At 57.7% G+C, this 24,649-nt stretch overlaps 1 protein-coding gene across 5 annotated transcripts in view; it reads left to right on the top strand.

The window, feature by feature from the left end:
* Nucleotides 1–23,029: 23,029 nt before the first annotated feature.
* Nucleotides 23,030–24,649, top strand: part of TNRC18 (trinucleotide repeat containing 18) — an 84,858-nt gene continuing 83,238 nt past the window's right edge. For all 5 annotated transcript variants that reach the window (XM_055562681.1, XM_055562684.1, XM_055562682.1 and 2 more), the window contains exon 1: nucleotides 23,030–23,600. The gene's annotated coding sequence lies outside the window, so the exon portion shown is untranslated. The remainder of the gene's footprint in view (nucleotides 23,601–24,649) is intronic.

Below are 24,649 nucleotides of genomic sequence, written 5' to 3' on the forward strand. Positions count from 1 at the left end.
CTGTGGGCACTGCGGGAAATGCCCGGGAGTTTCGGGAGCCTCCCCTCGGGGCTAAAAACGGCCCCAATTAAAGTGGGAAGCTGGCATCGCCTGGGGCCAAGAGCTGGCCTCTTCCTTGGCAAGTTGGATGCTTTTAGAGCCCCAGGGGAGATTAGGTCTCTAGGGACAACTGATTCCAGGAGGAAAAGAACCAAATTAAAGTCCCACGCTGCCCTTTCCAGGCAGCCGGATTTCTGCAGGTACTAAACCTGCCCCCGCATGTTAGCCCTGTGGGGGGCCAGACAGGAGGGTCAGTCTGTGCTCCGGGGCCTCCTGGGGCAGAGGCAGGGTGGGGCTAGCATAGCCGGCTTCATCTCCAGGCCCTGGCGGCTGCCAGCTGCAGGCCTGGCAGGGTGGGGATGTCCAGGCTGCCGGCCGGGGGTGCCGATAAGGTTTTGTGTGGGGCATTATGGGATGCTGGTGGGGTGTGGGGGGGAGCGGTGTCACGGAGGCAGAATATCTGTCATGGATGGTGTCTGCGCCCACCCAGACTCTCTAAGAGATCCCGCCATCTTTTTTTACATTTTAAAAAGTGGTGATAAGATATATGTGATGTAAAACTCGCCATCTGAGCCATCATCTAGTGTGCAGTCCGGGGGCAGCCATCACCCCCATCATCTCCAGGAATTTCACCTTCTCAAAGTGAAGCTCTGTCCCCAGGAAACCACAGCTCCCCACGCCCTCCCCCGAGCCCCAGGTCTCCTCCAGCCCATTTTATGAGTTTGAGCTGAGATCCCTGTGACGCCTGCGGTTTTCTCAGAGGCCTGCCCCTAGGTTGGCTTCCCTGGTAGCTCAGAGGGTAAAGCATCTGTCTACAATGCGGGAGACCCAGGTTCGATCCCTGGGTTGGGAATATTCCCTGGAGAAGGCAATGGCACCCCACTCCAGTATTCTTGCCTGGAGAATCCCATGGACTGAGAAGCCTGGTAGGCTACAGTTCATGGGGTCACAAAGAGTCGGACACGACTGAGCGACTTCACTTTCACTTTGCCCCTAGGTTACAGCAGCTGCCCGGCCCCGGGGTGGAGCCAGGTCCCTGGAAAGGTCCCCTACCTCCAGGGTCTCCTGAGCCAGGAATGGGGGCTGCCCTCCCTGGGTCGCAGACAAAGCAGGCTTTTGCGTGCAGCCTCGCCCTGGCCTGTCTTGTCCGGGGGCCGGGGAGCTGAGGGCGCCTGAGTGTACACAAGTCAGGGACCAGGGTGGCTTGGCATGGGCCTCATTTGGGGAAAGGTCGGTCGGTCTGGACATTCTAGGTCTCAGGGCTTTAACCAGCCTCTCCCTCTCACGGAGCTGGCTTGCTCCCTTCCTGGGGGTGGCGTGGGGGAGTCAGGCCTCTGCAAACACACCTGCCCCACGACTGTTCGCGTCCTATGGCTCTTCCCTGCCTATCAAGGCCCCTTGGTCAAGAGCTGTGGGGTCCCGCTCACCGAGTGCACCCCATCCCCGTGGGGAGCTCCCCGTGGGGAGCTGGAGACACAGTTGCTGCGGGTGACTGACTCGGGAGTTCCTTTACCCCGGGGCGCTCCCACTTTACAGATGGGGATACTGAGGCCCAGAGATGTGGGGCGACTTGCAGGCAAATCAGTGAGCCCAGAGCCGTGCAGCCCTGGCAGCCAGAGCTTTAGGCCCTGGGGTGAAGCCAAGATGGAATTTCAGGCAGGAGGAGGCAGCTGGAAGGCATTTTTAGAGGTGGGAGGGGGAGTGGGGAGTGGAGGAGTGGCAGGGTAGGGGAGGAGGGGGAAGGGGGGAGGAGTGAGGAGGAGGAGGAGGGAAGAGGAGGGAGGGGAGGCGGAGGAGTGCTGCTGGGGCTTTTCTCTAGTTGAGGTGAGCGGTGGCTTCCCTTCATGCAGAACGTGGGCTCTAGAGCACCGCCTTAACAGCTGTGCGGGCTTAGTTGCTCCTCGGCATGTGGGATCTTCCTGGACCAGGGGTTGAACCCATGTCTCCTGCGTTGGTAGGCGGGGTCTTTCCCATCGAGCCCCCAGGGAAGCCCTCGCCGCCCTCTTAGGTCCTCATTGGTCCCCTCGCCCCACTGTCCCCAGTAAACTCTCAGGCAGGAGGTTAGGCAGGTGGGAGGGAAGAAAGACAGAACCCACGAAGTTGTTGAACTCATGCATTTCATTCATTCGTTCACATTGCTACAGCCTCAGATGACACCAGGGTCCTGTGAAGGAAGGGAGGGTCCGCATGCCCTGCTCCCCGGAAGCCCTGCATCTCGGCAACCTTTCCTGCAAGCCGGTTCCTGGACATCACCTTTGAGAGGTGGAACCTTCAGTCCCATTTTACAGATGAGGAAACCAGGTCCCAGGGGAGCAGAGGCCCACTTCCTCCACAGCCTGGCTGGCCTTTGAAGGGACAGCTTGTTGACTGTGGCTGAGGAGTTGCGGGAAAGTGAGGGAACCCCTGTGGGGAAGTGGGAAGTGACATAGGAATGGGAAGGAATGTAAGTGACCATGGTCAACCAGCATTCAAGGCCCCTGGGAGATAGCAAAGGTCACATACCTCCGAGCTCTGCCACCTAAGGGCTAGGGAGCAAAACACTGATCTGATCCACTAACTCCCATCCATGAGGGTGTTAATCCTCTCCCACAGTCAAGCTGTGGGTGCTGAGAAATCCCTCAGATGTACTGATGCTGGAAGTTTAAAGTTCAACTGGAGTGATGTACACCAAAAATGATCAAGATAAGAGGATGTGGGATAGAATGTCTGGAACCTCAGCAACCATATTGTGATTGTGAGGCAGTGGCGAAGAGAATAACATTAAAGTCTGAGGTGAATAAGCTACTGAGCTAACCTGCCTCCCCACCCCCGCTCCCTGCCAGGAGCACTTCTGGGTACCATGTAGCACCTGGGGGCAGAGAGGAACACGGCCATTCCTGCCCCAAGACTCCTACAATTGGGCAGGGGACACCTGAGTCCAGACTGGGATTGGGCATCAAGGGGCCTTAGGAGACATGAAGAGGCACCCACCGAGGAGGGGGAGCCTGGACTCAGAACCATCTGAGGAATGTTTCTTGTTTTATTATTATTATTATTTTTACAAATTTTTTGATGTGGACAGTTTTTAAAGTCTTTTTTGAATTTGTTATAATATTGCTTCTGTTTTATGTTTTGTTTTTTTGGCCGAGAGGCTTCTGAAATCTTAGTACCCTGACCAGGGTTTGAACCCTCATCCCCTTCATTGGAAGGCAAAGTCATAACCACTGGACCACCAGGGGAGTTCCTGGAGAATGCTTTTGTGAGTTGAACTGTGTTCCCCACAGAAAAGATACAGTCAAGTCCTAACCCCCACCTGCTGCCCATTACTGGTGAGCATGACCTTACTGGGGAGTCAGGTCTTCAAAGAGACCACCCAGTTAAGATGAGGGTGTTAGGGTGGGCCCTAATTCAGTGTGACTGGTGTCCTTAAACGAAGAGGAGGAAGCAGAAACATGGGAAGACCATGTGATGGCCGGGCTCGAGATTGGAGTGACTTCACACCATGGAAGGGGTGCTGGGCACCCTCAGGAGCTGGGGGAGAGGCCGGGAAGGACCCCTGCAGGTTTCAGAGGGAGCGGGCCCTGCTGGCACCTTGATCGCAGCCTCCTGGCCTCCAGACTGGGAGTGAGCTCGTTTCTGTCCTTCGAAGCTGCCCAGTGTGGGGCTGAGTTACGACGGCCCCCGCACACTGGCCCAGATGTGCAGGGTGGCTGGTCAGACGTGGGGGCTGCTCTGGAGTGACCCCTACTGGCTTCTTGGAGGAGCAGGTGTGTGGGGGGGTGTGCACGCACGTGTGTGCACGCGGGTGTCAGCCGTTCTCTGGGAAGGCTCAGGTTCTCCGCATGATGTTTAAATACCAACATCAAAGCAGCCTGAGAGGAGCCGGGTGGGCAGAGCCGCGCTGCAGACACAATAAAGGCTGGTGGCGGCTATTTTTAGCCAGGGGCCCTGGCCAGGCTGCCTTGGCCCCACCGCCCTGCGTCTGAGACGCTGTGGGTCGGGCGGGTGTTGGTGTGGCGGCAGTGGGTGTAGACGTGGAGAGAACCCGGGGTTGTCGCTTGTCCAACAGGCTCCTTGGCTCCCACGGAGGCCCTGTCTGGGGTGAGGGTGGGGTCGTTCTCCCAGGAGCAGCACCCGCTGAGACCCAAGAGAGATCCCCCACCCTGCAGGCGTCAGCCTTGTGGCTGGCTTTCTCTCCAGGATGCTAGCAAATCAGACTGGTGTGGATTCACCCAGCCAGGGGGTGGCAGAAAGGCATTTGACTTGGCCTGGCCATCTTCGTGCTCAGTTGTGTCCGATTCTTTGTGACCCCATGGACTGTAGCCCACCGGGCTCCTCTGTCCAAGGGGTTCTCCAGACAAGAATGCTGGAGTGGGTTGGCATGCCCTCCTCCAGAGGATCTTCCCGACCCAGGGATTGAACTCATGTCTCTTATGTTTCCTGTGTTGGCAGGCGGGTTCTTTACATGAGTGGCCCCTGGGCCATCCTCACCCCGTTTTCTTGACTGAGTTGTATGTGGGATCTTGGTTCCCCAACTAGGGATCGAACCTGTGCCCCCTGCATTGGAAGTGCAATGTCTCAATCAGTGGACCACCAGGGAAGCCCCGCCCTGACCCCATTTTCAGCCTTATCCCACACTGGGCACAGCGGTCTCTCTGGTTGCAATGGCTGTGCCACCAGTCGGTACGAAGCCTAGCACGGAGCCCCAGCTTTACTAGGCTCAGGATTTTGTGGGTCAGGAAATCAGGAAGATGCTGGGCAGTTCCTGGCAGTCATCTGAGAGCTCTGCGGACTGGACCTAGGAAGGCTGATGGGGCAGGCAGGTGATGCTGGCGGAGGTGGGGCCCAGCAGAGGCTCTGGGCTGGGGCCCCGCTTTGTGGCCTCTCCATGTGGCTGGGGCTTCCTTGCAACCAACTGGTGGCCCCAGGTTCCTCGGACCCCTCTCTTGCCTGTCCCCAACGCGTGGACAGCCGCGCGGAAGCATATAGTCTCTCCCGACCCAGCCTCGGATCCCAGAGGCCATGCTTCCGCCCTGTTCTTTTGGTCAAAGAAGTCTCGGGCCTGCCCTGGTTCAGAGCGGGGATGCACATTCCACCTTTTGGTGGAGGCGTGTTCTAAATCTGACACTGGCCACAAAGAACCTCCCCAGATGTGGATGGCTGTCCACACTGGCCCCCACTCACCTTCCCGGCCACATGCCAGGCTCCTCCAGGTGGATGGCTCGGTGGAGGAGGATCTGGGTGAAGACCTCGGTCAGGAAGATCCCCTGGAGGAGGAAATGGCAGCCAGCTCCAGTATTCTTTTCTGGAGAATCCCACGGACAGAGGAGCCTGGTGGGCTACAGCCCATGGGGCGGTAAAGAGTCGGACACGCCTGAGCGACTGAGCCCACACACAAGATGTAAGGGGGTCCTTAAGGTGGACCCAAATCCAGCGTGACTGGTACCCTTTAAGAAGAGATTAGGGGGACTTCTCTGGCAATCCTGTGCTTAAGAATCCACCTCACGATGTAGGGGATGAAGGTTTGATCCCTGGTCAGGGAACTAGGGTCCCTCATGGCCCATCCGCCCCCCTGAAAGTTAGAAGATAAAAACTTTCAGTTAAGCAAACTACATGGAAAACAAAGATGGTGAGGACTCAGACCTCATTGCTTTCTAATTCTTTCCCCACAGTTTACTTTTTTTTTTTTACTTTGGCCACAGAATGAGACATGCCGAACTTCCCTGACAAGGATCGAACCTGTGCCCCCCGCAGTAGAAGGCAGAGTCTTAACCAGTGGACTGCCAGGGAAGTCTAGGACGGTTTACCCTTTTTTTTTTTGTATAATTTTATTTAGTTAGTTTTTTTTTGGGGGGCAGGCTGGGTCTTCGTTGCTGTGTGCGGGCTTTCTCTAGCTGCGGTACTCCGGCTTCTCACTGCAGCGGCTTCCTTGTTGCCGAGCACAGGCGCTAAGCACACAGGCCTCCCTTGCTGTGGCCTGCCGGCTCCGGAGCACAGGCTCAGTAGCTATGGTGCACAGGCTTAGCTGCAAGTGGGATCTTCCTGGCTCAGGGATTGAACCCGTGTCTCCTGCCTTGGCAGGCCACCAGGAGAATCCCCACCATTTCCTTTTCTTATGCTTTTGAGTCTCTTCCCATTTACCGTGTCTGTGAATACACCCCATAAAGGTAGGTCACTGCGCATCTTTGTCCAAGTCCGCGTTGAGTGGCAGCTCGGGAGTATTTAAGGCACAGGGATCAGCAGATGCTCTGAACCAGTTCAACCTGTGCTGAACGTTCACCAGCCCTTAGCACCCACTGCCACGGTGCCCACGGGACAAGTCTGGGGGGGTGGGTGGCCTGGGGTGCAGGCCTCCAGTGGGGGGTTTATGAAGCATATCCTCAGAAGCCCTTTTCAGCTGACCCCCACATTTTAGTTATCTGTGGCCACGCAAGAAGCCATCCCAGTGCTGCTGCTGCTAAGTCGCTTCAGTCGTGTCCCAATGCTGGTGGTAGGCACTTATCTCGCTTGTGAATCTGTAGTTTGGGCAGCTCTCGGCGGGGTCAGCTCAGCCCTGCCCCATGTGGGGTCTGCTGGGACGTGTCCAGGGGCTGGGTGCCTACCTCCAAGGTGACTCCTGGGGATGAAGGCCGGCAACCAAAGGAGCCTGGTGTGCTCAGCCTTTGGGCTCCCAAGAGTCTAACATGACTTAGCGACTGAACAGCAAATTGGCTCCCACCCGCTTCCTCAAAGCTGGGCCGCCAGGGTGCCAGGCTCAGTCGGCAGTGCGTGGCCATGTGGGTGGCTCCCGGTGTGAAACACTCCCATCAGCGTCCACCTGATGGATGAGAAGACTGAGGCTGACCAGGAACACAGAGGAGAAATGGACGGAGGTGGGGCTTGTTCCCCCATCTCCCTCCTTTGCACCCATCCACAGCCCCGTGCCTGTTGACTTAGGCCCCTGCTGCCTCCAGCCAGACTGGGCTTCCAGAACATTCTGAGCCTCTGTTGCTTGATGCTCGGGGGACAGCTCCGACTGATGGTGAATTGAGCTGACACCATAATTTGTATCTTGAGTATGAAGATGCGGTTGTCACCGGAATAGACCCAAAACCCACCATGAATAATTCCTGTGTTCTCAGCAGAACACCAATAAAAGGAGCCTTTGAATAAATAACACTCAGCCCACCCAGGCGTGAAGGGGAAGAGAGATGCCTGGGATCCTTGGAGCTTGGCTCCCGTGGATGAGGTGGGGTGGTAGGGTCCTGCTCCCCGGGGACAAGCCGCGGCTCGTGGGCAGGCGGTCAGCAGGGCCATGGTGGGCAGGCCAGGGGCAGTGTCGCCTGTCCTGGCCCAGGACAGCCAGTTGCCTGGGACAGGAGGCCTTGCCCGACTCTCTCCCTTCCCCCAGGCCCTGCTGGGATCCTTTTGGCCTAAGCAGAGGCTGATCTTCCAGCCTGGAATGCCTGTCTCTGATTTTTTTTTGCCTAGTAAACTTCTCTTCATCCTTGAAAACCTGCCAGAATGACGTCATCCCCCTCATTCATCAAGTGGACATTTCACTGCGGTCTACTGGGCTGGGCATGGGGCTAGAGTAATAATAAAGCATGGGGCCTCTGGGATGGGCTATGGCATGCATGTCTGCATGTATCATTTTTACGTATTTTCTTTATTTGCCTGTGCCGAGTCTGCCGCAGCCTGTGGGGTCTCCAGTGCGGCAAGTTAACTTTCAGTTGTGGTACGTGGGATCTACTTCCCTGACCAGGGATCAAACCCACTGAAGCATCAGGGAAGTCCCTGGGCTGCATTATGGACTGAATGTCTGTGGGGGCCCCCCCCAAATTCATGTTGCTCTCCTAACCCCCAAAGGTGATGAGGAGGTGGGGGTCTTAGGGAGTTGATGAAGTTATGATGGTAGAGCCCAAACGAATGGGGTTAGTGGTCTTGTAAGAAAGACCCTAGAGAGTCCCCAGTCCCTTTCCCCGCGTGCAGATACAGCGAAGAGCAGCCGTCTGTGAGCCAGGACGCAGGCGCTCCCCAGACGCCAAATCTGCCGATGCCTCCATCTTGGACTTTTAGGCTCTAGAACTGTTTCTAGGGAGAAATAAATTTCTACTGTTTAAGTCACCCAATCTATGGTATTTTTGTTACAACAGCCCAAATGAACTAAGACAGGCTGAATTCCCCCCTACTCTACCACATAATCCGTAAGTTGAAATTCTAGCCCCAGTGCCTTGGAGTGTGTGTGTCTGTGTGTGTGTGTATTAGTCACTCAGTCGTGTCCCACTCTTTGCGACCCCATGGACTGTAGCCCACCAGGCTCCTCTGTCCTTGGGATTTCTCAGGCAAGAATACGGCAGTGGGTTGCCATTCCCTTCTCCAGGGGATCTTCCTAACCCAGAGATTGACCCCAGATCTCCTGCATTACAGGCAGATTCTTCACTCTCTGAGCCACCAGGGAAGCCCTGTATTTGGAGACGGGACCTTTATTTATTTATTATCTTGGCTGCACCACACGCATGTAGGATCTCAGTTCCCCAACCAGGGATTCAACCTGTGCCCCCCGCCCCCACAGTGGGAGGGCAGAGTCGTAGCCACTGCACCCCCAGGGAAGTCGCAAGAGAAGGGAACTTTAAAGAGGCAATTAAATTAAAATGAGGTCATTGGGGTGAGTCCTAATCCAACAGGATTGGTGTCTTTATGAGAAGAATCAGGGCACAAACATGCACAGGGGGACGACCGTGTGAAGACGCAGGGAGAAGACGGCCGCCTGCAAACCAAGGAGAAGAGGCCTCAGAGGAAACCAACCCTGCTGACACCTCGGACGTCGGGCCCCCAGAAGCGTGAGAAATATGCTTCTGTGGTTTAAGTTGCCCTGTTTTTGTTGTGGGGCTGTCCAGGTGGTAAAGAACCTGCCTGCCAATGTAGGAGACAAAAGAGACTTGGGTTTGATCCCTGGGTCAAGAAGATCCCCTGGAGGAGGGTATGGCAACCCACTCCAGTATTCTTGCCTGGAGAATCCCACGGACAGAGGAGCCTGGCGGGCTCCATAGGGTGCACAGGGTCGCAAAGAGTAGGACGCAACTGATTTAGTGGTGGCCCAAGTGGACTGAAGCAGTCTCTTAGGCTTGTAGACAATTGCAGGAGGGATGATGGGGACCATCGGGAGGGAACAAGATGGTCAGAGACCTGTTTTTCAGCTCCCTCTCAGGGGCGCCGGTTGCATCCTGCTTCCTCTTTATCCCCGCCCTGCCTTTCGTCCTATCTGGTTATGTACAGATTTTCCTTATCCTTTAGGTGTTTGAGGTCGTCTTCGCGTGTTCAGAATGTGTTCTGTGAGAACTGTTTCATTCATAAATGTATTCTTGATGAATTTGTGGGAGAAGGTGAGTCCATGTGGAACTCACTTCCTCCTACTCCACCATCTTTTTTTTAAGATTATTTTTTTTTTATGTGGACCATTTTAAAAGTCTTGCTATTGTTTCTGTTTTATGTTTTGGTTTTTTCGATCACAAGGCATGGGGGGTCTTTGTTCCTGGACCGGGGATCAAACCCACACGCTCTACGTTGGCAGCTGAAGTCTTAACCACTGGGCCATGAGGGAAGGCCCTACTCTCTTATCTTGACTGGAGCTCCTGAGAGATCTGAGTTCAAGTCCCTCCTCCATCATCTATCACCATTCCGCCCTGGGACCTTGGATGTGTCCCTTCCCCAACCTGGGCCTCCGTCTCCACGTCGTAACAAGATTCCAAGGCATAGCAGCGCGGTCGCCCACACCACACCCGGGCAGACCAGCAAAGGCCATGCAGGAGGACCTCTGCCTGCCAGCTGCAGCCTTGGTGATCCAGGCAGTGGTGGCCCTTTCTGAGCCCCTGTTGGCGCCTCGGAGGTGGAGACGCTGTGACTGAAGCAGGGTCAGCAGCAGGTGGCCGTAGGAAGGGACCCCCAGAGGCGGATCCCTGCATTCAGGATGTGGGCGCCGGCAGTTTATTTGGGGGGCTGCCCAAGAAAGATAGGGGAGTGACACAGGCAAGGAAACAGCCAGAACAAGGTGTGCAATTGGGTTTTGATCATTAAAAATCGCTTATTTGTTGATATTTAAGTTTTTTGGTTGCGCTGGGTCTTTGCTGCTGTACACAGTCTTCAGTTGCGACTTGCGGGCTTCTCAGTGCAGTGGCGCTTCTGGCTGCGGAGCACGGGCTCTAGGGTGCGCGGCATCAACAGTTTCGGAACGTGGGCTCAGTACTTGTGGCACATGAGCTTAGTTGCTCCGAGGCTCGTGGAATCTTCCCAGACCAGGGATCGAACCCATGTCCTCCGCATTGGCAGGTGGATTCTTTTTTTTTTTTTTTTTATGTTTTGAACCCCCAAATTGGCAGGTGGATTCTTAACCACTGTACCACCAGGAAATCCTTTATCCTTTTTTAAAAAATTGGAGTATAGTTGATTTACAATGTTGTGACAATCTCTGTTGTACAGCCAAGTGACTCAGTTACACACATATATGCATTCTTTTTTCAAGGGGGGTAATTTATTTCTTTAATATTTATTTTTACTTATTTGGTGGTGCCAGTCTTAGCTGCGGCTTGTGGGATTCTAATTGCCTGATCAGGGATCGATCGAACCTGGGCCCCCTGCATTGGCAGCGTCTTAGCCAGGGTCATCTGTGGCCGTGTAAGAGGCAAGACCACCAGGGACGTCCTCATTCTTTTTTCTAATAGTCTCTTCCATTATGGTTTCTCTCTGGAGATCAGATATAGTTCCCTGTGCTGTCCAGGAGGAACTTGTTTATCCATTCTAAATGAGACTGTTTGCACCCACTAACCAGCCCCAAACTCCTAGTCCATCTCTCCCTCCCCCCACCAGGGCTTAGCGTGGCGGGAACCCTGGAGACCGTGTAGAACCTGGCAGGGGGCGTGGATGCCCTCACTCTAGTCAAGGGCTGCTGGGTGGGCCACGACTTCCTGCCCCTCCCGCCTGCCCTGACCAAGTCACGGCAGCTTCTGATTGCAGACCCCCCATTAGGAGGGGAGTGTGTGCGCTGCCCCTACACTAAGAGACCTCAGCCTCCTCTCCCGCCTCGCAGCTGGCTGGAGGACCCCGGTCCTTCTGTGGGAGGGGCTTCCGGTTGTGTCCTGGCTCTGGGATAAGGCGTGGGTCAAGGTCAACGTTGTGGGTGGGATTCTGTGTCCCACAAAGATGTGTTCAAGTCCTGTGCTCTGGAACCTCGGTATGCGGCCTTATTGAGATAGAGGGCCATTGCTGATGTCATCAGTTAAGAGGAGGGGGTCACATTGGAATAGGGTGGGCCTTTAATCCAGTACGACTGGTGGCCTTGTGAGAAGAGGAGATGAGGACTTCCGTAGTGGCCCAGTGATTAAGAAGCCACCTGCCAGTGCAGGGGACACGGCTTTGACCCCTGCTCTGGGAAGATCCCACGTGCCAGAGAGCGACTAAGCCCGTGCTCCACAGCTACCGCACCAGTGAGCTTAGACGAGAGAAGCCAGCTCTGTGATGAGAAGCCTGCGGACACGGCAGCAAAGAGCGGCCCCCACTCACCACAACTGGAGAAAGCCTGTGCGCGGCAGCGAAGACCCAGCCATAAATAAATAAATAAATAAATAAAGAGGAGGCAAGGATTCCCTGGCAGTTCAGTGGTTAAGAATGCGTCTGTCAATGCCAGGGACATGGGTTCGATCACTGGTTCAGGGAGATGCCACACGCCTTGGGGCAACGACAGCCGTGTGCCATAGCTCCTGGGCCTGTGCTCTAGAGCCCCATGAGCTGGCGTGCACCTACAGCCTGTGGTCCGGAATAAGAGAAGCCACCTCCATGAGAAGTCCGAGCAGCAACCAGAGAGGAGCCCCCACTCGCCGCATCTAGAGAAAGCCGGTGCACAGCCAGGAAGACCCGGTGCGGCCAAAATAAACAAACAAATAGAAGAAAGCCAGAGACAGAACCTCTCAGAGAGGGTCTCCAGGTGAGGGCACGCAGACAGAGGGTGGGCAGCCTTGTGACGAGGGGGGCAGAGGTCAGAGTAAAGCGGCTTTCTAAGCCAAGAAATGCCAAGAACGTTGGCCGCCGCCATAAGCTGGAAGAGAGGCCCAGAGCAGATTCTCCACCACGGTTCCGGAGACGGAACCAGCTGTGCTGACACCTTGACTTTGAACTTCTGGCCTGAGCCGTGAGAGAGTAAATTTCTGCTGTCTGGGTGACAGAGGGTGACGACTGGACAGCATCATTGACTCAAGCGACATGAGTTTGCGCACGCTCTGGGAGATGGTGTAGGACAGGGAAGCCTGGCGTGCTGCAGTCCATGGGGTCGCAAAGAGTCGTACACGACATAGTGACTGAACGACAACAGCCGCCTAGTTTGTGGCCACTGGTATGGCGGCCCCAGGCCAGCAACAGAGCTGACTTCAGTTGTGCCCTGGTCAAAAATTGCCAGGGCAGTGGGCTGACCACAGTCCACGCATTGCCAGCTGGGAACCCATCCCCTCCTGAGCACCTGCTCAGTACCCAGCTGTTGGTAGAGGGAGTGAGGCGGTGGTCACCTGGAGCACGGGGCTTCTGTGCCCCCTGGCTACCTGAGCGCCTGTGAGCGTTCAGAACCGCGTGCGTCTCAGGCCCAGCTGCAAGCTCATTGTAAGCACAGCCCTCCTGCTTGATCTCAGGAAAGGAGCTCCACTTTACAGCCAGGTAAACTGAGGCTCGGAGAGGGGAAACGGCTTGTAAATGTCACATACCAAGTGAATGGCAGAATCGGGGTTGAACCCAGGTCGGCTGGCTCCTCAGATCCCTCCTGCTTCCTTCCAGGGTCATTCCATGAGCACCCCCCAGCACAGGCAGCCTGGCTAAGGACAGACAGCATTGAGTTTGAACCCCACCACAGAAGGGATGACACCGTGTCTTCTTTTTCTGACCTTGCTCTGGAAGTCACGGTATCACTTCACATGTCTGGTTGGAGACGGAAGATTCCGCCTCCACTGGGAGAAATGTCAAGGTCACGGTGTGGAAAGGGGACGCGTCCTTGGAGGATGCAATGTGTCAGGACAACCACCCGAAGAGCCTGGCCCCAGGGCCCTGCAGCCGTGGCGTTTTATCATCTGGAGCTGGAACTGTGACCTGGTGATCCGGTGTGGGCGGGGTGTGGCGAGGGGCTGGCAGAGAGAGAACCAGAGGAGGAGGAGAAGGGGAGAAGGGGGAGGCCGAGGCAGGGGAGGGACCGGGGAAAGCCTCCAGGTTTGCGGCTGGTACAAGCCCCACCCCCGGTGAAGCTCTGCCTCTGGGGCAAGGCTTTGTGGAAAAATCTCATCCATCAGTCATTCCTCAGGTCTGATTAGATCTTGCCCTTAGAGAAGAGCGTGATGGGAAGACAGCTTATTGGCAGTCTGTTTTCTGTCCAGCGTTTCCATCTTTCTGGATAAGCTGCTGGGGAATTGCCTCTTTCTCACTGCACATGGCCATTGCCTACCACACAGAGAAAATGGAAGTTCGCAGGAGAGGATGGGGCCAATGGGAAGATAATTAAAAATTGAGAGGGAGGGAGGGGGTCCTTGATCCACCTAGGACATTCGGGCTTCAGTAGTCAAGGCATGTGGACTCGGTGGTTGCGGCTTCCAGGCTGCTAGAGCACAAGCTGGGCTCTGGAGCACAGGCTCAATAGGTGGGATGCACGGGCTTCGCTGCTCCATCGCATGTGGGATCTTCCCGGATCAGGGATGGAACCTGTGTCTCCTGCATTGGCAGGTGGATTCTTTACCACTGAGCCACCAGGGAAGCCCCCTTTTTACTAAAAAAAAAAAAAAATCCATTTATTTATTTTTGGCTGCGTCGGTTCTTAGTTGAAAGCAGGAGGGACCTTCGCTGTCGCGTGTGGGCTCAGTGGTTAAGGCGTATGGCCTCAGTTGCCTCAAAGCATGTGGGATCTTAGTTCTCTGACCAGGGATTGAACCTACATCCTGGGCATTGGAAGGTGGATTCTTCATCTCTGGGTCACCAGGGAAGTCCCTGTGCTTCGTCGCTCAGTTGCTTGCAACCCCATGGACGGTAGTCTGCCAGGCTCCTCTGTCCGTGGGGATTTTCCAGGCAAGAATACTAGAGTGGGTTTCCATTCCCTCCTCCAGGGGATCTTCCCAGCCCAGGGGTCGAACCCAGGTCTTCCTCATTGCAGGCAGATTTTTTATCGCCAGAGCCACCAGGGAAGTCCCTGGGGCCCACTTAAAACCTCTCCTTCTTGTTTTAGGTGGAGGCCCCGTGTGACGTGGCTCCTCCTACTGCTCCTGGGCTTTCTCCTTGGCAGCGCTCACCAGGCTCACGGCTCTCTGTTAACCAGCTGTCCCCTTCTCTGGACTGGAAGCCCCACAGGGAGGGGAATTCTGGTTCATCGTGTTCACTTTATCATCAGGCCCTAGCACAGATCCTGACGTGTACGTATTTGTAAACAAACACAAGGGAATAAATACAAGGAATGATAAATGCTCTGGCAGTGAGAGTCCTCTATGATGATCCTCTCTTCCCCAGGATGACCTTACATGGAGGTGGACAACTCAGGAAATCTAAGTGGCCTGGGATGCTGAGTCACCACATGGAGTTCAGCTGCCCTGGAGGGTTGCCCAGGCTCAGAGCAGACCACGTGTTGGGGAGAACACATTCGTAGGAGCTGTGTTGAACTACTGAGATATTGGGGATTTTTGTCACTGCCGCATAACCTAGCCCATTCTGATGATGCACCATGAACAACAGGAGATCTGACCCCCTGGGGACTACTGGCTGCAACCCATTCCCCCCGCTAGATGCCGGGCCACTTCTGTTCATTCGTTTCAGGCCTGACTCTTGGGATGGTATGGAAATTCCCTGGCAGTCCAGTAGTTAGGACTCTGTGCTTCCTCTGCCAAGGTTGTGTGTTCAATCCTTGGTTGGGGAACCAAGATCCTTCAAAAAAAGAAAAAGAAAAACTGGGCTGGTATATTGGTTTGCTAAGGCTGGTATAACAAAAGGCCATTGACTGAAGCCACAGAAATGGATTCTCTCTCAGTTCTGAAGGCAGGAAGCCCAAGGTCAAGGTGCGGGCGGCGTTAGTTCCTTCTGGACTAAGGGGCAGGATGTCTTCCTGGCCTCTGCCTCTGTCTGCGTCCCGTTCGTATGAGGACACCAGTCCTCCTCCAGTATGATCTCATCGTCACTAGGTACAATGACCCTATTTCCAAATAATGTTACACTTGGAGGTACTGGGGGTCAGGATTTGAACACATGAATTTTGGTGGGGAGGTATTCAACACATGGGAGAGGGGCTCCATGAAGAAGGCCCAGGGGAGCTGGGCCAGGTGAGCTGGGCTGGACAGAGGAGGGTGGGGGAGAAGCCACATATTTCCAGCAGGAGAAACCTCGTAAGCAGGCCTTTCTGGCAGGGTGGCTCTAGAAGGTTCTTAAGAGACTCCCTGCGGCTGCAGAAAGTATGTGAGTGCGTGCGTGCATGTGTGTGGGGGTGGGGCAGACCAAGACAGGCAGGGAAAGTGGAGGGACATGGGAAGGGGGGGCCCTGTCAGGCTTGATCTTTGTGGGTTTGTTTTTGACTTTCTGCTGACTCTGGAAATGGACTGACAGGGGTAGGGGTGAGAAAGAGGCAGGAAGGCGAGGGAAGCTTTCAAAGCTGTAGCCATGGGAAATGTTTTTATTTTCTGCTTGAAAGAAAAATGCCAAAGAAGGATTAAAAAAAAAAGGAGGGAGGGGGTGAAGAGAGTGAGAGAGGCTCGTGTGTGACTCACACACACACACACACACACACACACACACACGCATACACATCCTGGAAGCCTGTGGGGTAGGAGGCTCCTGGGAGGCCTGGGAAGCAGGGTTTGGTCCTGCCGTCCCCTCCCTAGAGAGGCCACCACTGGCCTCGGAGGACCAGTGAGGAGCACGAAGACGCAGAGCTGGGTTGAAACCTGTCTGGCTTGCTGGTTGTCACCCAGACTGGGTGGTCTTAGGAAGGCATCTCACTTCTGTGGCTCCCAGGGACCCTTTGGATGAGTGTGTCTCTAACAGGGGGACAGACGTGTGCAACAGAAGGTATGTGTAAGGAGCAGAACGAATATCCGGAGGAATGTCCAGACTGGGGTGGTGTGTCAGACCAGGAGACCCCTAGGGAGACGGGAGGTGGGATTCTCCAAGGACGTGCTGAGTCCGAGCTCCTCTAGGTAAAGGGAGCCCCAGGGCCCCTGAACTCCTGACCAAAGAGCCCTCCCAGCCGGGAACGGGGGCCAGGCTCCTTCAGTCAGCCTGACCTTACCCTGCCCCTACCAGGCCCAGGCCAAAGGGGCTCCCATTAACCTCTGACCCCTGTTGCCTCCCCGTCCCAGGCGAGGGCAGGAGAGAGGCCCCAGGAGAAGGTGGAGACGGTGGACGAGGCAAGGCAGGAGTGGGGTGGCAGGCTGGGTTAGTGCAGTCGGCTGTGAACCTTTTCTCAGCTAGCCGTGGTCAGGCTTGGGGCTCCCAGGGGTGCTGGGACTCCCCATTGGTATCCCCCATTGCTCTGCGCCCGTGTGGGTCCACCGCTGCTTTCTGCACCTCGGGTTTCTGGTCTGTTAAATGGGCCAGACAGCACCCGTGTCAGAGGGCAGCCCAAGCCTGCACGGAGCAGAGGTTTGAAGCAGAAGGAATTTTCAGACGGGAGAGCAAGCCTGAGCGTCCTGCTGTGGATGCAGGTGGGCTGGGCTGGGTGTGCAGGGGCCACGTGGGGCAGGGCGGTGGGCAGGGGCGGAGACGCCTCTGGGGGGCCAGGCTGCCCGTGGAATTTACTCCGGAGCTCTCAGCATGCACAGGCCTGCCGGGTGGGGGTTCATAGGCCCAAATGGAGCTGCCAGCCGGCAGCAGAAGAGGACCTGGAGGAGACGGGCGGGCAGCCCCTGGGGGGGACTGACTCCCCATCGAGAGGTGCAGCACTCCTCCCCTGGCAAACCCTCCCCCACCCCCCACCGCAAGCACACAGGCTGCCAAGCCCTCCATTAGTCACCCTGGCCACTGACATACATAAATCCCATTAGTCATGGGCGCACACACAGGCTTGTGGAACACACCCAGGCACACCCAGACAAAGAAGGCCCCGACAGAGGCCTTGCCCGTGCCCGGTGTCCCTTCCCTGGGTGCCTAGAACAGTGTGGGGACCCTAGGCGCTCAATGGACACGTGGTCAGCCTCACCCTCCAAATACTGCCAGCCCCCCACCTCCCCTGCAAATAACCACAGCTGTCCCATCCCCTGGGAACACTAGTACCCCAATAAGCGCCCCTGAATGCCCTTGGCCAGTCCTTCTTCTGCTCCTCTGCGGAGTGGGAGGGGGCTCGGCTGGCACACGGGGCCCCTCCCTGTGCCTGTTCCCCAACGGGTCTAGCAGAAGATCCAGTCCCCAAGGTCAGCAGAGCTCCTTAGCAGGCGGCCCCCAGGCTGATTTATTGGCGGTTTATTGGGAGAAACACTATCGCTCTAGGATTCTGGGGGGAAACACACACACACACACACACACACACACACACACACACACACACACACACACACACACACACACACACACACACACACACACGACGCTCGCGGTGGACTTTAACCTTGGGCTGAAACCGCAGCGCTTTGTTTTCTGAGGCGCTTCCTGAGGCACGGCGGGGCTGGGGCCGGGGGAGGCGCGGCCGGAATGCGGCTCACCCGCCTCTCCACTCCCAGGCTGCGTTCCCACCGCCAAGGGGAGCGCTCAAATTCTTCTGGGCTCGGCCCGGAGGCCTCGTTCCCTTCACTTGTGCTTTTAGAAATTCTAGGAAGGAGCCGAAGCTCCCTGGGTGAGTATTTCGCAGCGAGGTTTCCAAACCCTCCGCCTCCGGCATCTTCCACGTGCCAGTTTGCTGTCGTGTCACTGGCACAGGGAGGCTCCCAGGAGGCACGGTGAGTGTGTAAGTGGTGTGTGTGTGTGTGTGTGTGAATGCCTCCCCCTTCGGCGGCTGTCCCCACCAAAGTCCAGGAGGCTGTCCAGAGGTGGCTGTCCTGATGAATAGAGTGCTCTGCCTGCTTGTCGGCTGCAGAGCACTGGTGCGAAGGCCTGTTCCCCGCCCCTCTGGCAAAGAGACAGACAAAGCTGGTGACATTAAGCGTAATTATTGCAAATCCACCCCATCTGGATCAGTCCCCCTCTACCCGCCCTGCTCCTGCCTGGGGTAGAAAGACTGCCGCCCCTGCCAGGCTGCCTCCAGCGCTGGACCCATTCCTGCTTTCCCGCTGGTTCGCCTGTTTTCGACAAAGAGGGTGGCTGACGAGGGGGTCGAACTGGGTCCACACAGGGAATAGCAAAGAGGAGATGGGGCTGGCACCGGGTGGGGAACCAGATGAGCCCTTTGCCTACAGGCGAGGCGCCCGGAGACCCCTTTTGGTCCTCGATGCACACAAAAAGTCCCCCTCCCCACATGGTGCACCCACAGAGCGCTCCAAGGGCAGAAGGGTGGCCCAGAATGGCCGCAGAGTCCGCGCTGGGAGGCTGAGTTCTGAGAAGCCACTGTGACCCAGTCGTCGTCCCAGGATGGCACGCACAGAACCCGAACTGGGCTCAGGCAGGCGCGCCTGCGGGTGGCGGTGCGCGCCCACCGCAGCCTCACCTCGCCTTCCAAGTAGTAAGCGCGTCGCTGGGCGCCCCTACCCCAGGGAGCAGTCAGGGGAGGCCCAGGCCCCCTCAGGGTCCCGCGGCCGCAGGGATGGAAGCTGGTGGTGCCCAGTGGACAAGGCTGTTCGTTCACTCTCTAGCCAACAGGGAAATTTCTGACTTGACTCCCTGCTTAATCTCAGGGCCCCCACGACCTGACCTGGAGGACAGGGTGTCCGGTGCGGTCCAGACGCCGGCCTCACCGGGAATACCGGCCCAGGCAGTGGGAAAGAGGCCCCCCTCCCCCCGCGCCCAGATTTATGGCCCCAGCCGGCCCCCCGCACCGGAGACTGTCTCCGTCCCCTTAAAGCCAAACAGTCGAGTGGAAGACCCGACCCGGCCTGGGGAAAAGGCCAGGGCTGGAGGCGGAGCCGAGCGCCGCAGGGATCCGCGGGACCCGGTCGGCCGGCCAGACGCTCCGGGGTCCCCGCTCTGTGTGCAGTGCGTCCCGGCCCCTGCGGCTTTCCGCTCTCTGGCGAGGCATCCTTAGGCTTCCTGGCGGGTCGGGACTGATTTCGGCGGGGCTGGTCGAAGCTCGGCTCGGCGCCGAGTCGTGACTGGGCCAGTCCCGGCAAGGGGATGGTGAGCCTGGCTTTCCCGTGCGGGGCCTCTCCGGGTTTTAGCAGTACCCGGGCCAGGAGCTCCCTGGTCGTCTGATCTGGAACCTGAAAACAGGCGCTTAAAAGACTGCGACACGGCTTCCCAAGCGGGCAGCGAAGGCCGGCGAATTCCCGGGGCTGCCTTCATGGAGAGGCTGGTGGAGCGCGGGGATTTCGGTCCCACTGCCCAAAGCGGCTTGGGGCAAGTGGTGGAGGTGGCTCGGGTGTCCTCGCCTAGGAAACGATGGTTTCTTTTCGTGGGGGGTGGGGTGGGGAAAGGGGTCGGGGGAGAATGCCGTCCCTGCGGCCAGCCACACCAGCATTACCGGGAGCACAGGGTTTGACCCTGAATTGGGCAGGATTGCCCCAAAGCGCGGAACGCTCAGCCCGCGCCGCGACAAAGGAGCGGCCAGGGAACGCTGAGTCCAAGGTTGGCCTCTCCTTTGGTTTTAAAACAAAGCGAAAGAAGATTGTCAGTCGGGCTGCGTCCACCGAACTGGAGACCCGGGAACGTACAAAAGGCCTCGGCTCTGGCGGCCCCGGGGATAACCGCGGACAACAGCGCGGGCCTGGGCGGGTCCTCCGGCAGACTGAGGTTTGGGGTTGCGAGGAGGTTCCCCGCTTCAGCCGATTTTCCGCCCAGCCAGTACAAAACACACGCGCACACACACACTGCGTCAACACACACTTTTTTGGCCACGGATCCTGCCGAGTAAACACAAGTATGCGGGGGGGAGGGGTGGAAGATGGCGGCTGGACCCGGGAGGACCGCGGAGCCCGCGCGCTCTGACCCGCTCCGCGAGGGGCGCCCAGGCCCGGGTTTATGTTGAGTGTGGCCACCAGAGCGGGGAACGTGTTTCCCCAGACCGCGAGCGCCGGCCGGGGGTGCCTCCGAGGCCCCCTACGAATGGCGGGGGGTCTTGAAAGCAGCATGGACTGCGCCCACCTCTCCATTTGGGATCCGTCCGCCGCCCTTAAGATGGCTCCCGGCCGCCTGTTTACCCGGCGAGTGCGGGCGGCGGGGCGCCGGCGGAGAAGAGCAAAGATCCGGGCGCACGCAGGTCGGCCCGGCCGGCCCGCACCCCGACCCGCGCTGTAGCTCGGAGACCCGGCACTGCCCCGCACGATCTGTCCGGCGAGCCAGGAGAAGCCGCCGCTGCCACCTCTGGGTTCCCAGGCCCTACACCCGGGCAGCTCTGGCCAGGGGCTCTGCGGGCCGCGGGTATGCGCGGGGAGGGCGGCACAAGGGGGCTGCAGCCCACAACGGTCCGGGGTATGGGGAAGGGAGGGGGCTTACGCTTGCCCCCCGAACCTCGGCCCTAATGAAATGCAGGCTTGGTTCGCCACGCCGACCAGGCGCACACTTGGAAAATGCAGACGCCATTGGCAAATCCAGGGCAAACAGGCACAATTTTTATTAGCAACTAAATGATTTATGGCACACATACCGCGCCGGCACAATTACGGCGTCTTGGAGCATCCAGGGGTGAAAACATTAAACATTTATAAAAATAGGCTTTTGTTTTTTTCCACCCCCGCAAGCCCTTTGTATTCCCCACCCCAACTCTCTCGACTTTTTTTTTTTTTTCCTTGAGCTATATTAAAACAAAGAAAAACATTCCAGATCCCGGGTGGGGGTATTGGGATGGAGGATAAGTGTTTGGGGTCTGAATACTGAGCGATGGGGGCTCGGGAGTGGGAGGGTTTACTAGGAACCCACAAAGGCCTCTGGATAAGACTGGAGACACTCGGCGCCCACCCGGGCTGCGCCCCCACGCAGGGCCCCTTCCCCGGCTTTGGCTTCCAGCAGCCTCGCGCAGCTCAGCTGCATTTACTTTACTTCTGTAGTCACCCCCCTCCCCCAAGGCACACAACACAATACCTCCTTTCTCTAACCCCCCTCTCCTCTCGGTCTGTGCTCCCGGCCGTCCCGGGGCTGCACTGGGAGCCTCCGGCCGCCCCGGCCGCCACTGAGACCTGCTTGCCCTGCTCCGCCACTCCTTCCCCTCGGCTCCCGCTATTTTCGAGGCTTTCTTTCCTTCTCTCCCCTCCGCCCCCCCCTCCCCAGCACGCAGAGCTCCAGCTTCCAAAAGAGGGCAGCCTAGAAACCAGCGCAGGAGGCTCCAGGAAGGGCAACTTGAAACTGCCCTCAAGAGGCTGAACTTTTTTTTCCCCAAAAATTTATACTGGAATTAAATTAAGACACCCCCAGTTCGCTCTCCAAGCCTACCCCCTTCTTTTTCTAAAAGTGGAGTAAAGAAAATAGAACGAATGGGCGCGAACTAGCTCATTATCCCCCTCCTCCAGAAAAGTTGCCTTAAAAATGGATGGGGGGGGGAGAACGAACGATGCAAAAACGCTGAGTCCGCAGCGAGGGGCGAAAGAGCGGGCTTCTCTTGTTTTAATTAAAATCTAATCACCACGGTCGGTCTCTGAGGCAGGATCGGAAAGGATTTCTGCCCCTCCAAGCTTCCTTTCGAGGGTACGTAATGCCTAGCTGGGCACGGGTTCCTGCGGAGCTGCGGAGGGTGCGGGCGCCCAGGACGGCCCCTACGACCGCGTCCGCACTCCTCGCGCCCGCAGCCAAGTAGGTTGCCGCGGGCAGCTCCCGGCTACTCAACCCAGAAAGGATTTTGCTGAAAGCGCAAAATAAAAGTACAAAGTCTGGGGGATTGGGGCTCCCCTCCCCCTCCGGCCGCTGCGGCCAGCCAAGCACTTTTTGGGCTTGGCTGCTGCTTCCTCTGAGCTCAACAGATTTTTTTTTTCCCCCGGTCTCGCCCTCCCTGGAGGGGGCGCGGCGGATGGAAGGCGAGAGAGGCCCCCAGCCAAGAGGTTTTTAATATTACACTTTAATAGGTTTCAGAAGGCCCCGTGGAGAAATGCTAATAGGCTGAAATGTCAGAATCGAGAGGGAGTCAGTTCGCGCTCAGCCGATCTAATCCTTTTTTCTGCTCTGATTTTTTTTTTTTTTTTTGGTCGGGGGGAGAGAGAAAGGGAGGGGAGCGCCCACGCAGAGAGCCTTTGGGGAGGGGCGCGAGGCAAAGCGCCGCAACCCCGGCCGGGGCGAGCGGGGGGCGCGCCCTGGCCCGCGTTTCTATAGGAACCCCTTTTAGAAGATTAGAAACTCACCCGCTGCCCGCCGCCGCGGCCTCTCCAAAATATTAATCAGTAACCATCTGACACCGCGTTTCAGGGAGGAACCCGCAGACCAGGGCTAGGAAAACGGCCTTCTCGCCTGCCCATCCCACCCAACCGCGCTGTTCGGGGAGAGGGAATGAATCGCTGCTTTGTTTTAAAGCGAGGTGGGGGAGGAGGGAAAAAGCCGCCCTTGTCCGTTTTGGCGTCTTCCACCGCGCGTTCTAGAAGGCGCGCCTCGGGGGAGGTGGGGAGCCGGGGGGCCCCGGGCGCGGGGCGCAGCCCGCCGGGCCCCCGGCCCTTGCCGGCTCGCTCGGCTTGTCACCTCCTCCCGCGAGCAGGAAGCTGACAGGCGGCCCATTAAACCGCGCCTTGCAAAGCCCAGGATTGCGGCGACAACCATCTTCCTCTATTCTGATCACTCAGCCCAGACGCTGGGGGGAGGGGGGAGGAAAAGGGAGGAGGAGGAAGGGGGGGGTCCGAGCTGGTGGAGGGGGAGGGCTGCCTAGAAACGGCCCGGAAAAATTCTCACCACCAGGTTTGATCATTCAGCCCCGCTGAGGGGAGCCTGGAAACTGCTGGAGCCCCTTGGTCCGTAATTGGTTTTATAGGAATGGCCCAGGGCCAGGGTGTTTACATGCGCGTGATGGGCGGCGCGCGCGGCCAATGGATGGCGGCCGGGGGCCGGCCTGCGGGGAGGCGGGCACCCGGGAACAATGCGTGTTTCTTCGCCGGAGAGTGTTCCCTTCCCCCAGTCACCCCCTCCCCCCCCGCTGGTTTTTTTTTTTTTTTTTTTTAGATCCAGCGAGAGGAACTTGAAAGGGGGGTTGTGTAATGTACCTTTTCCAATCCCGGGCTGTATATGGAGATTTGGGATTCTTTAAACCGGCGCTACCTGGATTTTATTAAAAAGCGGGGAGTTCGGCGGGAGGAAAGCTGGCTTTTCCGGGGGCTGCGGGAGCCCGGCCGCGGGAGGGCGGAGGAGTTGGCGCGTCGAGCGCTCGGCCCGGGGAGCGGTTTTCTACCAAAAAAAGGAAAGGCGGGCAAAAAGTGTGAGGCGGCTGCGGGTGGCGAAGGGGAGCTGCGGCCGCGGGATGGCGGGCAGCACGGGCGCCTAGCCGCGCCGGGAGCCGGGGCCGCCACCGGAGTCACCGTCGCCGGAGCCCGGATCTGGAAGCCCCGCCGCGCCAGGTACGCCGCCGGGCCGTCCGCCTGCCCCCTGGCCGGGCACGATGGTCTCCAAACTTCTCCAGATGGCCCCCACCCCACCTCTCCCTCGGGGTGCGCTGGGGATTCCCGCAGCTCTCCAGCTCTGGAGAACAGAATCGGGGGGAACCAGGGCCGGCATGGTGGGGCGCCCTGGGAGGGGTGGGGGTGAGTCCCTGAACGCTGGGCACCCGCCTGAGCCCCCAGCTTTGCTTTAGCCCGCCCAGCCCGGCCGAGGGGCGTCGGTTCCCTTCTCGGTTCCCGGCAGGCGGCGGGGGAGCCAGGGACGCCTAGACGTTTTCGATTATAGGCTGTTTTTAATTAAAAGCCGGAATTCAGCCATTTTAACTGCATTTAAGAGGGGGAGAAAAGTAGGGAGAACGCAGCAGAGCCCGCAGATGGCCGAACGAGCTTCTCTACCAGAGCAAGGGTGTTGCGGGGGGCTTCACCCCGACTTCCCCAAAGTGGGGCGCTGGGGTATGCCCCGAAGCGCTGGCTTTTAAAGGAAAGCTACACAAAGAACATTTTAAAAAAATCACGGAAAGCTCATCGCCTCCTTAAGACATGTATCTTCGGATGTGGCGATCTTAGATTTTTTCCAAAGTAAACGCGGATCTGGTAACCAGAGCCTGATGGGAGGCAGCGAGGGAGGGAGCGGGTGTTTGTAACCAAGACCGGGTTAAAATAAGCACCCTTAGCAAACTTGGGGAGGGAGTCTGGAGGACCCCTGGGTGGGGATGGGGGTTGTGGCTGAGAGGGTCTGCAGGTCCGGGGCCTGGGAGGCAGCCGGTCGCGGGGCGCAGGGCGGGTAGCCGTGAGCCCGGTGGCTTTGGCGAGATCGGCGGCTCTAGGAGCGTCCCGGCCTCTTGGAATCAGGAATCCGAGCTGCCGCGGGCAGACGGAGGGCGAGGGCAGGGTTGGCTCCCAGACCCCCCTCCCGCCCCCACGGGAATCGGCAAATCTTTTAAACAAACAGCTTTAAACTGGAACTACGCGGGGATTTGCCCAACGCTGGGGGAGGCGCCCCTCGGTCG

The sequence above is a fragment of the Bubalus kerabau genome, chromosome 23, assembly GCF_029407905.1.
Source record: "Bubalus kerabau isolate K-KA32 ecotype Philippines breed swamp buffalo chromosome 23, PCC_UOA_SB_1v2, whole genome shotgun sequence".
NCBI lineage: Eukaryota > Metazoa > Chordata > Mammalia > Artiodactyla > Bovidae > Bubalus > Bubalus kerabau.